The 19,025-nt window shown below is 44.1% G+C and overlaps 1 protein-coding gene across 2 annotated transcripts in view; it reads right to left on the bottom strand.

The window, feature by feature from the left end:
* The window catches only part of CAMK1D (calcium/calmodulin dependent protein kinase ID), a 456,946-nt gene that overhangs the window by 114,661 nt on the left and 323,260 nt on the right, over nt 1-19,025 (bottom strand). The window lies entirely within an intron of this gene.

Here is a 19,025-nt window from a genome sequence, read left to right as displayed (position 1 = left end):
GGCCAGGATCCAACTGGACCACCTCGCATTGGTTTCATCCCATTCGGTGCAGGGGTGTCCAAATATATAACCGGACAAATAAACAAACAGACCAATGAATAATATAGATAAGATATATCCTAAACAAAAGTCCTGTCTGTTTTTTAATTGCCAATTAAATATCAAATTGATACAAATTGAATTTTGTGAATTTTATTACTGTAATTGTATAATAAATGTATTACTTTCAGCACCCGATCAACCACTAGGTTTATCAGGCTGCAACCTAGTCAGCTAGGATTTTTTGCTGGGGAAAGGGTGTCAGCAGGGGTGGATTGTTTCTGATACCTTGTGATTGTCGTTGGGATTCTATTTGTATTATGACAGCCACTGGGATTGTCTGTGTAATGTATGGCAATCACTAGGATGCTCTCTGTATTGTGTGGTGGTCCATTAATGCTCTCTCTATTTATGGCGGTTCTTATAATGCTCTCTGTATGGTATTGTTGCATGTAGATTTCTCTATATATAAGCGGTCACTAAGATGCATGACGTGGAATCAATTCATCAATTTTCTACACATTTGTAGGTTAGAGGGGAGCTTACATAGGGTGGATGGAACCCTTAAGCAGTCCCTGATTATTTTATCCGATTCATTGGAGATTGAGTATTTTGACCCTGTTAGCTACGCCCCCTGTCAGGGACAAATGGTTAGGTCTGCGCAAAGTAGACAAAGATTTGGGGCTGACAAGGGGGCAGGGAAGAGAATATGAGAAGGCTAGTGGGAAAAGAGAAGACCACCTTTTATTTGTCTTTTTCCACTTGCCTTCTCATAATGACTTGCGTGGAAGGGCAGATAAGATTTAACAGTAATACATCAGGCAACAAAAAAAAAAACACTTGGATGAAAAGGCAATGTTGTGCATAGTTGCAAGGGACTCCTCCATCTACGTCTCTTAATGGACTTTCTGGTTGCTGCATTTACTCCCCCACATTCCCAAACATCCAGTCACTTCTTATACAACCAATGGACTACAGATCGAAGCAACAGAGATAAGCAACCTTGTGCAATGTCACTTTATAAGAAGAGCAATGACTGACTACTGGACCAAACGATAGAGACGGGAAGAAAGGAAGTATAATTGCAAAGACTGCTTGTGTGAAAGGATGGCTATATGTGTAGCTGTATGTACGGCGCTGCGGACCACTTGTGGCGCCCTATAAATAAAATGTAATCATAATAATAATATTTATGTGGAGTCTTTTCTTGTAGAAAATATCACTGTGATTTGAACTATAGGTGAGAAAAGTGGAAGTAAGCAGGACTCTAATAATTAATAAAGTACTTAATGCAGGTATGACTAACGGTTATGAGGCAAGAAGAACAGAAGTTCAGGGGACTGGTCTATCTGGTGGCAGTAATGCATACAACATAGGGATAGAGGCATTATATACAGGACAAATAGAAATAGATTACTGCAATGTTAGTGAGGTTCCCTGGAGGAGTGAAACATGTCGACATAGAGGGGGCAGATTTACTTGTGACTGCATTTGCACCGATCATATACACGCCTGGACCAGCATATGCAACCATTACATTTGGCTGAAAGGAATCTTCATCACCATTTACAGAGACTAATCGTACATTAAAGGAGCACCTAGTGGGAGAGCCTCCTAATTCAATCACGCTGAGGTCTCCTAAGACGGACCACAATTACAAGCAGACAGCAGTGCGGTTATAGCAGTATACTTTGGATTTGTATGGTGAGATCCCAATATTGTTGCTATTATCAGCATAAGCATATGCAAAGGTTATATCTCCACTTTGCCATCTGTGGACGATTGAGAACTTATACAGTCAGTCTTTTTCTTACACTAGGAGACCATATCTCCTTTTTCTCATTTGGATATTATATTATATGTGGTTAACAGAGGTCTCTATGGAGACTTAAACAAACAAGTCACAAGCAATTTAAAAGAACAAGCTACCAGTGCCGTTTGTAAACATATTGAATATGTGGTTTTTGTTTTTATGTGTTTATAATTATGTATATCGTCGGTTGTGAATAAATATGTATAATTCGTTTTTGAGAAGCCTTGAAGTCTTTTACGCAAACATACGATATGCAGGAGTTTATTACCAGATAACCATAGAGCAGTCCTACTCTTTATAACTTAAATGAAGTAAATTGTGCTTATAAGTCACCCTTAGGTTCAGTCACGTGGTGGGTGACAGGGCTCCACTTTTTTTTGTCCACATATTTTTTGATTGGCAGCAGCCAGCACTGGTTTTGCCTATCACACTGACTAAAAATAATTTTATTTGTACTGGACCTCCAACCCAAGGCACCCCTGTAAGTGCCCTGAGGCACCCCAGGGTGCCACGGCACCCAATTTGGGAATCACTGCACTGGGCGATTAAAATGAGCGATTGAATGATAACGACATAGTTATCGTTCAATCGCTCATTAATCGTGCATGAATCGGGCATTAAAATGTCGATAACGACCAGCGATGCGCGCTCCCGCTGGTCGTTTCCAACATCAATCATCGCCTGAACATGCCGGTCAATCTGCTGATAAAGACAGATTAACCATGTTCAGGGATGAGGGAGGGTGCCTACACTGAACGATATATAGTTCAGTGTAGGCACTACAGGGGATCAGGAACGACTGTACGATTACGATGTCGTAATCGTACTGTCTTTCCATAGTCTGGTAAAGGATACGCATCTTAACTCTCCTCCTCTTTCCATTGTGCAGAAATTATAGAACCTGTCACGGTTCTGCGTGTAAGATATATATGAGGCAGAACATTTCGAGGTATGCTGGTGTGAGCAAGTCAAGGAATTAGTAAAAAATTTAAAAACAAAAGTGTATAATTAATGATGCTGCGGTGTGGAAAATAATGGGGAGAAACTGAGGGGCAAATCAGCCCACTATCGCAACATGCAACTCAAATATGCTAGACAACAATCAGATCATCATGTCATAATAGAGTTGGAAGCTGACAGCTATCAGGTTGTGCTCATTCTTTTACCATATTTACTGTCATCTGTGATACTGTAAGGGCTCCACTTGGCATGAGTGTGGACAGCATATTAATGGGCCATTCATGGTACACAGAGGATTAGGGAAGAGGCGAAGAGCTTTATTGTTGGTTAGATAATGATAAAGCAATGACCAGGTCACCTTTCACACCTTTGTTTTTATTGCTTTTTGTAAATGTACCAGAAACTAGATCACATCTATTCACCTTTATGTGTTTCTCAGTATCTGTTCTTGCCTTCCAATGTATGGGTGCATACTTCCTATGTATGAAATAAACAATTCTAGCCTTTTCAGTATTTCTGCTTAACCTTAATACACAGTCGAGTCGCATTATTATGATCACCTCCTACATTTGACTTCGGCAGCGTGTAGCCCATGAAGTACGTCACGTGGCGTGCGCTGGCTTGGTGGGTATATAAGGGGTGCGATAGCCCGTCTGCACACATATCACTCTTTGCTGTCATGGGTAAAAGGGATGATTTATCAGAATTGCAAAAAGGGATGATTATTAGCTTTCGGGCCAAGGGTGGCAGTATTTCTGAAACAGCGCAGTTTGTGAACTGTTTGCTTGCTGCTGTGGTGAAGGTGTATCGTGACTGGACAAATGGCACTATTTCGAATAACGGATGTGGAAACTGCGGAGCACCATGTGCCATTGATGTGAGAGGTGAACGTCGGCTACAAAGGAGCGCGTGGGCCGACCGACATGCTACAGTGGAGCAGCACAGCGTCAAAATTAACCTGGGGGCCACCAGTCGTGTGTCGAAATTGACAGTTCAGCGAACCCTGCTACGTATGGGGCTCCGAAGCAAATGGATGGTCACTGCACCTATGCTAACGAAGGTGAATCGGCGGAAAAGGCTTCAGTTTTTACGCCTGTATTGGAACTGAACCTCTGCTGATTGGCGAAAGATTGCCTTGTCTGATGAGTTACATTTTCTGCTTCAGCAAACGGATGGACGTTGGCGTGTCAGGTGAGAAATATCGGCGAACACCCTGCAACCATTGCATGTCACACGCCTGGAAATGTCCGACAGTGGTTTGACGAGCACGACCAAGGCTTCCAAGTACTTTCCTGGCCCCCTAATTCCCCGGACTTGAAACCAGTTGAGCATCTGTGGGACCACCTTGATCGTTGTGTTCGCTCTATGGATACTCCACCACGTACCCTCCAGCAGCTGTGGGATGCACTGCAGTCAGTATGGCTCCAGATATACCTGTGCCATCTACCGGCAGCTTATTGAGTCACTCCCAGCCCGTCTAGCTGCTGTCCGTGCTGCAAATGACGGTTACTCTGGCTATTGGCTGATGGCCATAATAACGTGACTCGACTGTGTATATGGATAACTGCATAGAGATTTGGAATTTTTTTGGTACCATGTTATCATAATATTTGTATTTAATTTGTAAGCATTTTATGGCAGAAAGTATGGAGGATTGTATTTTAAAATACTTTTTTTTTTTTTTTTTAGTAAAAGCTATTTTTTAAAAATTTCATGCAACTCTAATCTGTTTGCACATTTTAAATTTGCTTCCTTTTGCAGCTCAATCAATTATATTTTCTCCTAACTCTGAGGAAAACTTACGTGAGCCTATGCATTGGCGTATCTATAATGAGTGCAGGGTAAGCGGTGTACACAAGCCCCATGGTCCACGGGGGCCCACACCGCACTCCCTGCACCCATTGACAAATACCTGTAAGTCAGGCACCACTTTCCAGGAGATTTGTACACGCGCAGTAGAGCAATCACTGAGTAAATGGCATGGGCGCCATGCACAGTAGACTCTGAGTCACCTTGGTGCATGCACCAGCGAGAGAGGGGGGTCCTGCACAAAGACTTCACATCACTGGGTCTTCCCTAGATGGAAATGTCCAAATGATGTGTATTGGGTCACCTCACTGCATATCAACACTTAAGGGTATATTTGTTAAAGTTTGGGTTTTTATAAGTGAAGTTGTTGCCCATAGCAACCAATCAGATTCTAGCTATTATCTTCTAGAAGGTGCTAGATAAATAAGTAGAATCTAATTGGTTGCCATGGGCTACAACTCCACTAATAAAAACCAGCACTTTAGTAAATATACCCCCTAGATCCTATATTCTGTCTAAGGCTGGATACACACTAGGACGACTGATTGATCAGCAGACAGACCCGCCGTTCTAGTGACTGTTAGGTAAGCTATACACACTTACCAATCTTCCACTCAATGTGTCTGGGCTGACATCACAACTGGGCGGGCATTTCAATTAAAATGCCCACCCAGTCGTGATGTCAGTGTCGGAGAGTTCCTTGCAGCTAGTGTACGGGCGGTCGGCATGTCGCCCATACACACAGCAAGATGCACCGCAGTATACCTCTCAGATATATATGGTACTAGCTTTGCTGCACGACTGACCTGATATGTGAATGATGGGTGTACACATTCGCCAATGCACTTGCTATATATCGCCAAGTGTCTACCCAGCAATAATTGGATCTAATAATATCTGGCATATCAGCTACTATTAGATCCAGTTTACACAACTGTGCATCTATTGGTGCTGGAAAGAGGGAGCTTTTAAAGGTATTGCCTATAACAAAATAAATACATACATTTAAGGAAATGTTTCCTAGAATCCTTAAATCCGCTATATGTATATTTGCGTAGTTCAGTACTGTATTGTGTTTGCTGTAATTTTGACAAATATATACATCATCAGGACATGTATAATACATACTTGCCTACCCTCCCGATTTGGTCGGGAGCCTCCCGAAAATCGTGTGCCGCTCCCGACCTCCCGGGATGGCAGGCAAGTCTACCGGCTGCCGCGACCCCTCCTGTCCCGCCGCAAGTCTCCCGGCAGCGAAGGGGGGCGGTGACGCGATTCGCGTCATTTTGGCACCGCCCCCCGCTTCACACTGCCTGTAATATCGGCAGTGTGTAGCGGGGGCGGGGCCAAAATGATGCGCTCTCGTGGCTCCGCCCCCGACCTCAAAAACTTCTCATGTTGCCGCCCCCGCCCCCGTCTGTTGGCCACGCCCCCCAGTATTGCCGATCTGGCTGTTCCCTCCCGAAAGGGGCAGCCAGATAGTCGGCATGTATGGTATAATATAAGAGTTCGTAACATATCTAGTGATGATAAAAGATAATAAACATGTTAGATTTCAAAACTGAAAAGGCAATTGGGTCAAGCTAGGGTCAGTCAGAAACAGGAATGTTCTAATTTTTACTGGGGCCTAAAATTGCTCCCCAGGATTTGGCATTCAGGGCACTTGGAGAGTTCTATTTTGCATCCTGAATTGCAGAGATGATGTGAATTAGCAGTTGGAGTGGGCTGGGATGAGAGGCGTATCTGTAATGGGTGCAGGGTGTGCAGTGCCCCTAGATCCAGGCAGGGCCGTTCAGAGCCGTAGCTGGCCCGGGGGAAGGGGGCATGGCCTAATCGCAGGAGGCGTGGCCATATTCACTTAGGATAATTTGTTTTTAAATTGCAGCGCCGCTCTGGGAAGAGGGGCGCTGTGAGCCCCTCAGCCCGGCGCAAAGCCAGGGGGGAGCACGATCAGTGTGATCGCCCCCCACAGGCATAGGTGACTCCTGCAGCCACGAGCAGTCTCCCACTGCAGCCCAGAACACAACAGCGTGTGCTGGGCTGCTGTGAGGTAAGAGGGGGGTGGGGGGGTGGCGTTGGGCCCCTCCGGCAAGCCAAGGTAATTAGTATCTGCTCCCCCTCCCTCTCTGCGCAGAAGCCATGAGGGGCCCACACCTCACACCCTGCACCCATATATATTTATACTTACCTCTAGTTGCAGAGCACCAAAACTCACGGGGAAAATGCCGGTGACCATTTTCCCAGTGATTTGCGCAAACGCGGGAAAAGAGCGTGGATACCATTTTCTCAGAGACATGCGCAGTAGATTTTGGCACCAAACTAGAATCTACTGCGCTTCGAGAGAAGAGGGGGCCCAAACGGCATGCATGTAGAGCAAATAGGCTGAATGGAAGTAAATTAATAGATATTTAAAAGTAGACCAATATACTGTGTGACATACAGTACGTAGATTGCAACACTTGTGCTTTGTACTTTAACAATTATTTTTTCATTAAGTGACACATGGTTTTTTTATGCAAGACAATTAAAATGATGAAGTGTGCAAGTTAGAATAATATTGGCTAGATTACAGCCTGAGCTTGCTTCAGTGAACTGTAACTGAACATGCTGCCTGTTAACTGTAAGTTCATGACTTGCATAGCAAGATGAAAGATAATTTGAAATTCCAGTTTTAGTTATGGGCCTTAAGCCCGCTCATTGCAAAGCATGCTGATCAAGGCTTAAAAAGCCAACAGAGGGAAGTGGATTTGTGCTAACATTCCTTGTATATGTACATGTGTAACTTACAAGTCTGGCAAGCTATATAGGGCCATGTGACAATCTGTGGAGTATTGGAGTGTCTACTCACATGGGTGCTCAAAGACATGGATGTTTGAGTAGTCATGGAGAAAGTAGCACATGTAACTCCTTAGCCGGTGTTCCGGCGTCGGTATTGTGACCAGCGGCCTTGCGGCCGCTGCTCATATAACTGCATTCAGTTCTACTTAACCTTGTCCCTGCTCTGACATCTATTTGTCTCTGCCTGCATGCACACTGCACAGGCACTCCCATATTCAGCAGATAATCTGTCAAAAATAGTGAAGGGAAGATAGCAAAAAAATAAATAAATACAACACAGTATAATCTAGCATTGAACTGGACAGAGCTGAAGATACAGATTATATATATATATATATATATATATATATATATATACATACACACGTTCACACACACTCATTCTAGTTGGTTGCAAAAATTATTTTTAAGGTTTGTCTATTATAATCCTTTATTTATATGGCGCCACAAGTGTTCCGCAGCGCCTTACATAGTACATAGAACTAATAGGTGAACAAGAAACAAATAACTTACAGTACATTACAGTGTAGGACAAGGACACAATTTATATACATTGCTGCAATAGCGATTAAAGCACTCACAATAAGCAGCAGGGAGTTGGCAGTCATGTGTTAGGTGCCCTTATGGGGAGTAAGGAGTAGAAGAAAATGTAAAGAGAAGCACATGAGGTAGGAGGTCACTGCTCGTGAGAGCTTACATTCTAAATATTTGTGGGGTATTTCCAAAAACACTCGCAAATATTTATTATCACCCCAATGTATGAAGGAGGGACAGTAGATATCGGAAATATCTGCTGCGGTCACTTCACTTCTAACACATGGCAGACAAGTTCCTTTTGGAGCCCCTGTCCCTACATGTGGTATTTGATACACTCAGGTGGTATTATCATATACCACAATTCGATTTTGGGTGATATTGCGCCCCGATTGCACTAAAAATTTTATTATTGATAAATGGGCCCCTGAGTGAGCACATGGCTGCACGTGAAAAAGGCAGTATTATACTGTGACAGTACTCACAAACAGTGATGTGCGATGGGGGTCAATGGCTGGGGAGGCACACATGGAGATGGGTCTGAGTGTTGGGAGCCTGTGTCACCCCCTACTCACTCACTCACTGTAACTCTCCCCTCACTACATTAAGCTTCAGTGTCCATTGATTCTCCTATCTGCATCACTGTGTCTTCTCTTGCAGCTGAGCTCCAATCTCTAAACATTGCAGTGCACTTTCTGGACACATGACACATCCAAGGTGTCCATCAGTGCTCAAGGCATGCCCACCATACTCATAGGCATGCCTCTATTATCTCTCTTTTTGTCGAGCTTACTGCCTGTGGTGTGCCCCCGCCCCAGCTCTGTAAACAGTGTCTGACTGACTGAATATACAGAAGCGAGGCTGAGCTGTTGCTGCCTCATCAATTGTCTCCCTGCAGTATATTTGCCGACTTCTATATTTTCCTCCCCGGGAGGGTAGGCAAGTATGCCCTGCAGTCCCAGGGAGCTCCACAAAGCTGGTGAGTCTTAACTATAAAAATTATTACAATAAACAAAGAAGATGTTTATAAGTTATAAATATTTTCTTTGTATTATTCTCATAATTTTTACAACAAGTCTTAGGAGTATGACTGGGGAGGCTCCCTGCTCACAGATTTGCCCCTGTACACCAATAAAAAAAAATGATGTTTTAACATCATACTTATCTACTCTTCTACAATGTCTTGGAGATTCCAGAACTTTGTGGAATCCTCCCAGACTAATGGCAGACTAGGTCACAGACTCAGAACCTGCTTCACTTTCTTCTACTTCCGCTGTGTGAAGCCTACTGTTGTTGTGATAAACTTACTTGGGGTGCCAGGATGTAGTATTGACTCTTCTCTGCTCTGGCTATTGCTTATGTATGGCATATGTGACCAGAAGAGCCCCGGCACTATTATGCTTAGTACATAGGGGGAAATGTATCAAACCTTTTAAAAGGGTGGAGAAGTTGCCTATAGCAACCAATCAGCTTTTAGCTAGCATTTATCAAGTACTTTCTATAAAATTACTTGTAGAAGCTGATCGGTTGCTAAGGGCAACTTCACTTGTCCATTCTTAAGATGGTTTGATACATCTGCCCCATAGTGTCTAGGAGACGACACATGTGCATACTTTCCTACTTTTTAATTCACCTCTCCAGGGAGCAGCCCGGAGAGGAAATGGAAACAACCACTTTGGGGGCGGGACCGGGCTCTTTATGTCATTAGGCCTGTCCCTGTTGCGTCAAAATGCTGCAAATCATAATTTTAGCCCTGACACCTTCCTTTGCGGCCGCGATTCCCTGGTATTATCTCCCTATCCTGCTTACTTTACTAGAAAGTGGACGGGATGCAGGAGCTTCACCCACTCTTCTTGGGGGTGAGGGGAACTACCCGAAAAATCACACCTCCCGGGAGAGTAGGTAAGTATGAGGTGCAGTGCAGAATCAAAGACTGTGGGGCGGCAGACCATCTCTTTGAAAACATTAAACTTTATTTCTCTCTCTCACAATAAGCATGGTGGTTAAATGTACAGCTTTGCCAACTTCACCAGCATATTACTTTCAGAATATGGTACATTGTATTATATTCCAGACTTCACACTACACAAGCAAAATATTCAATAGAGTTACACTTTTCTCTCACCCTCCAGCACAGCATTACACATCACAGCAGTGATTAACCCTCCCAATGCTGGACTCTTACATACAGGACATTTTCCCAGGGATTCTCCTGTCTTTAGTATGTTGTTTTTACAAAAACGTTTACAAAGAATTTACTCCATAAGGACTCCAACCTAACCACACTCACAGCTTGCAATGACGAATGACCCCACTTCACTATGGGAGCATTTCTCAGGCGGTATCCAACAGGGACCCTGTTTACATAACATGGAGGCAGTCACCCTGTTACACTCTGGGTGGCTTCTCCGCTTCACAGGAATTCCCTCACTGACCTTCAACTGTGCAAACCAGTAGGTGGAAGTGCAGATTTAATGACCATTATTCATGATGCAATGATTCAAAATGAATATATTGGCTGCATTCTATTTAATATTTATTTAGTACTCACAATGACTGTCCCCACTGCGTGAAGAAAACAAGTACTCTTAAAATTCATTGGATGTATATTTATAGATATATATATAACATCCAAAACACCGAGGGAGAGATGTATCAAACCTTAGAAAGAGATAAAGTGGAGAGAGATAAAGGGGGTCTATTCATGGAGCAGTGATAAGTCCTTTATCAGTGATAACAGGGCGTTTCACTGCTTCCTCCTATTCACAGAAGGGGTCACCGTAGAGAAATCTCAGATTTCTGCAGTTGGTGCCCCAGCTATGTGTCAGGATGGCTTTCCCATACACTAGTATGGGGAGAGCAATTTATACAAGCACAGAAAGCTCAGCTTTTTGTTTCGCTTCTAAATATTTTCTCTCCATCTCAGCCGCTCTCCCCACCCCCTTCTCTGACACCCGCCAATCAGCATTGCCCAGGGAAAAAGTGGGAGAGCGAAAAACTCTGCTCCTGTGTTTTACCAAGACACGCGAGGTTCCTGGGAGTATATAATAGTGACGTGACCTCACTCTGCTTACTGCCTGCTCGCTCTGCCCACACCCCTGGTATATATTATTGAGGTGACCTGACATATGCCTGGTCACCGTAGACTGCCTACTGCCCCCACTTCCGACTTGCTCTGTGCTCCCCCAACCCCAAGACCCCCTACCGGCGCCACTGCGACCTGTGAGGTAACCTGGCGCATGCACAGAAAGGACCTGCTTTCCACTTCTCGGTAACAGGACTGCAAGAGAAGACAGGACCATCAGAGTCCTGGATACCAGATAGCATCGCCAGAAAGGTAAATATGCATGATTTGATACTTAACAAAGTTATATAACGCATTGAACTGATACGATATATAGTGAAAAGTAACAATTCTTTTCTCACATTCTTTCTGAACAGAATCCAAAGTGCCAACCAATCGGCTCCTAAAAGTAATTTTTCAAACACAGCCTCTAAAATGACAGTTATAAATAATGTATATGAACCAATCAGCTTCTCTCTCTCCAAGGTTTGATACATCTCCCCGCAAGTGTAACTTCACCACCGATATTCTATTTTCTTCCTTTATTTCTGGCAACAGGGCAAAAACCTCTTTTATATGCAAACAACATTTTGTATTTAACAGAATTTTTTTTTTTTTTTAATGTAATCTTGGCTTATTCAGAAATGTAAACATGATCATATCAAATATAATTTTTTAATAAAAAAAAAGTATAACAAATAATTAGAGATGAGCGGTTGCTCCGAACATAGGGGATCAGAGTCCACCCGAACCCTGTTCGGGTGTTCCCCGTCTGACTCGGATCCCCGTTCGGGGCCGAACAGCGGCCACCTGATGGCGGCAGCTGTGTGTTTGTTACAGCAGGCAATGAGAGTCACACAGACTCTCATTGGGTGCTGCACGGAGGGAACCGGCTGAAGCTCACTCAGGAACTCCGTCTTCCGGCTCCCGCCTCGTTGCATGGCAGCAGAGCCATGTGTGTTTGTGTGTGTATGGGGGCCTGCTAATGGGGAGCATACTACTGGGGGGCCTGCTAATGGGGAGCATACTACTGGCGGGGCATACTACTGGGGGCCTGCTTATGGGGGCATATTACTGGGGGGGGCATACTAGTGGGGGCCTGCTGATGGGGGGCATACTACTGGGGGGCCTGCTAATGGGGGGCATACTACTGGGGGCCTGCTTATGGGGGGCATACTATTGGGGGGGCCTGCTAATGGGGGGCATACTACTGGGGGGCACTGCATAGGGGGCCCTACTACTAAGGGGACTGCATAGGGGGCACCACTTCTGGGGGCATTGTGTAATGGACACCACTGCTGGGGGCATTGTGTAAGGGACACTATTGCTGTGGGCACTGTATAAGCGGCACTACTACTGTGGGCATTGCATAAGGGGCATTACTACTGTGGGCTTTGTGTATAAGGGTCACTACTGTGGGCATTGTGTAAAAGGGTCACTACTGTGGGCATTGTGTAAAAGGGTCACTACTGTGGGCATTGTGTAAAAGGGTCACTACTGTGTGTTGTAACATAAATAAGAGACACTACTTTATGTTGAAATGTGAATCAGGGGCACTATGTACGGTGTGAATAAGATTGTGCACTGTGACTTCTTGGGCCGTAGCCCACTTTGTAAACAAGTACTGTCATTCTGCTGGCCGTACCCCACGGGGTGGGTGCACTACTTTTCATCTCTGCCACTGCTGTGTGGCAATGTGGCATAGATGCGCTTTATACTGTGGTGTCTGTGTCGTTGTGCCGCTGCTTTGTCGCTTAGTAACCAGTCAGCTCACTGCAACCTTTGGCCAATAATGTTGAAAACAATATTATAAGCTGTGAGGTGGTCTAAATTGACTGGAAATTAGTGTTATTGAGGTTAATAATACTCTAGGAAAGAAAAAAAAGACCAATTTATGTGATTTTAGATTTTTTTGTCAATGTTTGTAAAAAAATCCAAATCCAAAGCCAGTCACTGCAGTTTGGCAAATCCAAATCCAGACGACAAATTAGAACCAAATCCAAATCCGGCAAAAATGGTCTGGTGCACATCCCTACAAATAATGCACATAATAGTAAATAGAATAACAGAAGGCACGGATAAGCCTGGCATGGCTTACACAAGGAGGCTGGTGGAATGGTTTGAGTGGTGATCACATGTATCGGTTTTACCTATTATGTGTCAGGGGTGTGGCTGGTGTCAGGATGAGAGGTTGAGTTGCATCACTAGTATATTGTATTTAAGGCGGTTTTACCCCACATTGCCTACTTAGAATGTGTGTATCCCAGCCCTAACCCAGTTATTTGATTATGATAAACAATGAACAGACTTCTGGAAAATAATAATCCAAAACTTTGTTATATTATAAAGGATACATCTTTATACTGTAGATAAAATCCAGAAAACAGGAACAAGTTTCATTGTTTACACCTTTTGTGAAGTAATTCCTGTCAGTGCAGCATTTGTCTTATTAAAAGAACATTTGCACTCGGCACAAAGGATGTTATTAAAGTAATTTAAACTTGCAAGGCAGGAAATTAATAGAAAATTGACAGATGTTTTGGAGAGGGCCTCTTTTAACTCCTATATTGCTGCATATGCTCAACAATTTCATATATAGCTCGGTTAAAGTACACGCATCGCACACATAAAGTAGAAGCAGCTATTCTGTGGGCTGACCCAGTACCCATATCCATTTAGGCCTACTAGAACACAACAGATTGCTAGATGACAGGCGATTGGCTTACTTTGATATTTTGGAGACAGACATATTTTCCTGTCATACTGAAATTGTACCATATTTGCCTACTTTTGAACAAGCATTTCAGAGAGATTGTGAAAGCAACACCTATGAGCGCGTGGTATAGTCATAAACTTGACTTGCATCCAAATGTAAACAAGCCCCAAAGCAGGTACTACTACTAAAGCTGGTTACACACTAAACGATGTGTGTACCCAGCGATATAGTCAGCGGCGGGACCCGGAGTGTTTGCCGGCATCGGTAAGTGCACACACACTTGCAACGACGAACGACAGCAGGAATGGGGGAGCGGGGCCATGCTGCATGTCATTGCTAACTATATCCCCAGATTGTACTGCAAGTACAGACGACTGGGGATATCGGTAACGACCCGCGGCATACTGTAGTGTGTATACACTGAACGATATATCATTTAAAGATGTCATTATCGTTCATATCATTTAAAAAAATCATCCAGTGTGTACAGGGCATTAGTGATGATACTTTTCAGAAAATGCATGTAGCCATAGGGATCATTATCTCTGTTTTTATTAATATATATATAATATATATATATATATATATATATATATATATATAAATGCATGTAGCCATAGGGATCATTATCTCTGTTTTTATTAATATATATAATATATATATATATATATATATATATATATATATAAATGCATGTAGCCATAGGGATCATTATCTCTGTTTTTATTAATATATATATTATATATATATATATATATATATGCATGTAGCCATAGGGATCATTATCTCTGTTTTTATTAATATTTTATTAATATATATATATTATATATATTAATAAAAACAGAGATAATGATCCCTATGGCTACATGCATTTTCTGAAAAGTAAAAAACAGCTTCATAACAGGGGTCAGGGATATCGCTAGCCTCTTAAGGGAGTCAGGGAGTTGCTACTCTTTTCAGGGAGTCTTTCTGACAATCAGAGTCCCAAGAAAGCTTGTTAAGGCTGAGCCACATGCAAAAATAAAATTCGATTTGGTCCCATGACCGAGACCGAGGTAAATTATGCAAAAGCAGCTGATAATACTGTTTTTTTTTTTTATTGTCAATCAATTTAACCAGCATTAGAAAGTACCTGCTAGCTTTCAAGTCACAAAGTAATCACATCCCACTGAAACAGATTACCATACCTCCCAACTTTTCAGAATGGGAAGGAGGGACAGAGCGCGCGCGTCCGAAAAGGGGACGTGATTTCCGAGAAGGGGCGGAGCCATCTGAAACCGGGGCAGAGCCTCGCGGCTTCCCCCCGTTTTCGTCACTATAGGGGGCGTGCCCAGCACTCTCAAGAGATGCTGGGCAGCCCCCCAGGCTCTCCCTACGCTAGTGAACAGATGCCGTGTGTTCACTTTCTGCACACCCGCTGCTCTGTTAGGCAGAGCAGCGGGTGTGCTCTCCCCAACTTCCCCCCCACCGCGGGACACTGCGGCCCGCGGGCGGGACAGTCCCAGAAAAACGGGACTGTCCCTCTGGAAGCGGGACAGTTGGGAGGTATGAGATTACCAATACAAAATTTAGTATCACATTCAGCACGTTAGTATAACTTTTTTTTATTATTATTTATTAACAGTTTCTTATATAGCGTAGCATGTTCTATTGCGCTTTACAATTGTAAACATTAATAGAACAAAACTGGGTAATAACAGACAGATATATAGGTAGGAAGGCCTTGCTCGCACGCTTACAATCTATAGGGAAATAGGCATTGATACACAAGGATAGGTGCTATATATTGCATTTTGGTCCAGCCAGAATGCACAGTTTCTTGGTGGGCTGCATGATCCATTCACACCGAAATGTCGGCCAAATGTCATGAGGATGTGAGAGAAAGACAATGTGTGAGGTTGTGTGTGGACTGTGAAAGGGGATGTAATTAGATATGGAAGCTAAGAAGGTTATGTGGGCAGTTCTGGGATCTGATAAGCTTGTGGTGAGTTTTCAGGGATCGTTTGAAGGATTGGAGACTAGAGAAAAGTCGTACTGTGCGTGGTAAGGCATTCCATAGAGTGGGTGCAGCCCGAAGAAAGTCCTGTAAACGTGAGTGGGAGTAAGTAATGCGTGGGGATGAGAGACGCAGATCTGGTGCTGAGCAGAGAGGTCGGGTAGGGAGATATTTTGATATGAGTGAAGAGATGTATGTTGCTGTGGTTTGGTTAATAGCCTTATGTGTAAGTAAGAGTATTTTGTATTGAATACGGTAGAAAACCAGCAACCAATGGAGGGACTGACAGAGCAGGGCAGCAGACGATGAACGTTTGACAAGGAAGCTGAGCCTTGCAGCTGCATTCATAATTATTGTAATGGCGATAGCCTGTTTTTGGGAACACCAGTAAGGAGGCTATTGCAAAATATATAAAATAATAAGGGCATGGATTAGAGTTTTTGCAGTGTCTTGTGTGACATACGGTCGAATTTTGGATATGGTTTTTAGATGTATGTAACATGATTTTGAGACAGATTAAATGTGGGGAACAAAGGACAGTTCAGAGTCAAGGATGACACCAAGGCAGCGAGCTTGTGGGGCAGGGTGGATTGTCGAGGTATCAACAGTGATAGAGAGATCAGGTTGGTAACTGTTATTGGCCGGTGGAAATATAATTAATTCTGTTTTCGAAATATTAAGTTTCAGGTGGCGAGATGACATCCAAGATTAAATTGCAGAAAGACATTCAGTGACACGGACCAGTACAGATGGTGATAAATCTGGGGAAGATAGGTAGATTTGATTATCATCCGCATGCAGATGGTTCTGAAATCCAAAAGAGCAGATTAGTTTGCCAAGAGAGGAGGTATAGATTGAGAATAACAGAGGCCCTAAGACAGAGTCTTGCGGTACTCCAACTGATAGAGGTAGCGAAGAGGAGTCAGAATCAGAAAAACGAACAGTAAAAGAGCGATCAGATAGGTAGGAAGAGAACCAAGAAAGAGCAGTGTCCTTAAGACCTAGGGATTGTAGTGTTTGTATGAGAAGAGAGTGGTCAACAGTGTCAAAAGCAACAGAGAGATCTAGAAGAATTAGGAGTGAGTAATGGCCTTTAGCCTTGGCAGTGACCAGATCATTTACTACCTTAGTCAATGCTGTCTCTGTGGAGTATTGGGAACGGAAGCCGGACTGTGGTGGGTCCAATAAGTTGCGTGAGTTAAGAAAGTGTGTGAGGCGGGTGTAGACAAGTCTTTTAAGTAGCTTGGAGGGGCATGGGAGCTGGGAGATAGGACGGTAATTTGAGAGAGTGCTGGGGTCAGAATTTTGTTTTTTCAGAATAGGAGTAATCACTGCATGCTTAAACAGTGATGAAAAGTTGCCAGTAGAGAGAGAGAGATTACAGATTTTAGTTAGGATTGGGATAAGTACAGGAGACAGAGCTTTACTGATTTGTGAGGGTATATTATATAGAGGAGAGGTAATAGAGTAGGAGAATGAGAAGAGAGATACTTCATCTTCATTTGTGAGATCAAATGAAGAGAATGTGCCAGAGGATTCAGGTAGGGAATTGAGCAGGTCACTAGCTGAGGAAGAGCCTACCATTTCATTTCGGATCTCATCAATCTTGTCCCTAAAATAGGAAGCAAAATCTTGTGCACAGATAGTAGCAGGTGGTTTGGGTGAGGGAGGGGTAAGAAGCAGTTTAAATGTATTAAAAAATCGCTTGGGGTTAGAGGCTTGAGCAGAGATTAGAGATTGGAAATATGTTTGTTTGGCAGTGTCCAGAGCAGTACGATAAGAGTTGTAGATAGTCCTATATGTGAGGAAGTCAGTTGGAGTATGAGACTTTCGCCACTGATGTTCAACTGTATGTGAGAGTTTTTGTAGATGCCTTTTTAAGTTAGAATGCCACGGTTGACGTCTAACTGTACGTGGTGTGTGATGGGTAGCTGGAGCTACTTCATAGACAACTTTTTCTAGAATCTGGTTTAGGTGTAATGCAGCAGTCTCAGGAGAAGTGAATGTAGAAACAGGGGCGCCGAGAGGGGGGGGGAGCGGGTATAGATTTCCCGGGCTTCCTGAGGGGCCCGGCTGGGGCCCGGGTCCGACGCTGCCCCCCTCCCTCACAGCAGCCCAGCACACAGCGTGTGCTGAGCTGCAGTTGGAGACTGCTCGTGGCTGCTGAGCAGCAGCCACAGCAGTCTCCTATGCCTGTGCGGGGGAGCGATCACACTGATCGCGCCCCCCCTGGCTTTGTAGCGGGCTGAGGGGGCTCAGAGCGCCCCCCTCCCCAGCGCACAGCGCCGCTGCAAATCTTATTTGTTTCATTTTTTTTCGCCAAGGGGGCGTGGCCACACCTCCCAAGATTAGGCCACGCCCCCTATTACCGGGGCCCGCCTTGGCTCTTGGCGGCCCTGTGTAGAAATAGGTGAGAGTCGTTGTTGTAGAGAGATAGATAGTTGTTGAAAGTTAATAGCATTAATGTTTCTGCGGATTTTAGGTTTAGGTTTGGTTAATTTCAATGACATTGATGTAATGGAGGAGAGTGTGCAGGTGATAAGGTTGTGATCTGAGAGAGGGAAAGGAGCATTAGTGAAATCAGAAACTGAGCATAGTCGGGTGAATACAAGATCAAGGCAGTGGCCCTCCTGATGAGTAGCGGAGTCAGTCCATTGAGAGAAGCCAAGAGAGGAGGTAAAAAGCTACCATCAAATAGGGCCAGTTCTCCAAGAGCGGAAGAATGCCATAAGGACAAGACAGGGTCAAAACTTTCTGTCCCCACTAAAGCACGGGCCTGCTTCCACAATGTATGACCCTGTGTGACCAGAAGAGCTCCTCCCTGGGACAATTGTCACATAAGAGTTGCAAAGGGGAACATCTTCTAGAAACGGGTTGGGTATGAAATGCCTGACGCCGGAAGACTGAAGAGTCAGAATCCCAATAAGTAAGGTAAATACCCTACCCCTCTCCTCCCCTAACCCTCCCTTAGGTGTGCCTAACCCTAACAGTCCCAGGGTGGTGAATAACCCTAAGTCCCCCCGGGGGTGCCTAAACCTAGCCCCCCTGCCCGCACCCTAAAAATAACCCTCCTGGGGGTGCCTAACCCTAACCCCCCCCCCCGCGGCTAATGCTAACCCTTTCCCCCCTTACCTTCGTTTGGGAAGCTGTCTATTGGGATTCCAGGTCTGGATTTAGACGCCTATCTTTTGTCCTATGTCGGGATTTCGATGCCAGGATTCTGTCAGACGACTTCCCGGTCAGTATTATAACTACA

Source organism: Taudactylus pleione, unplaced genomic scaffold, assembly GCF_031769625.1.
Source record: "Taudactylus pleione unplaced genomic scaffold, aTauple2 ptg000086l, whole genome shotgun sequence".
NCBI lineage: Eukaryota > Metazoa > Chordata > Amphibia > Anura > Myobatrachidae > Taudactylus > Taudactylus pleione.
Note: the sequence above shows the minus strand (reverse complement) of the source record. Positions and strands in the feature narration are given on the sequence as shown.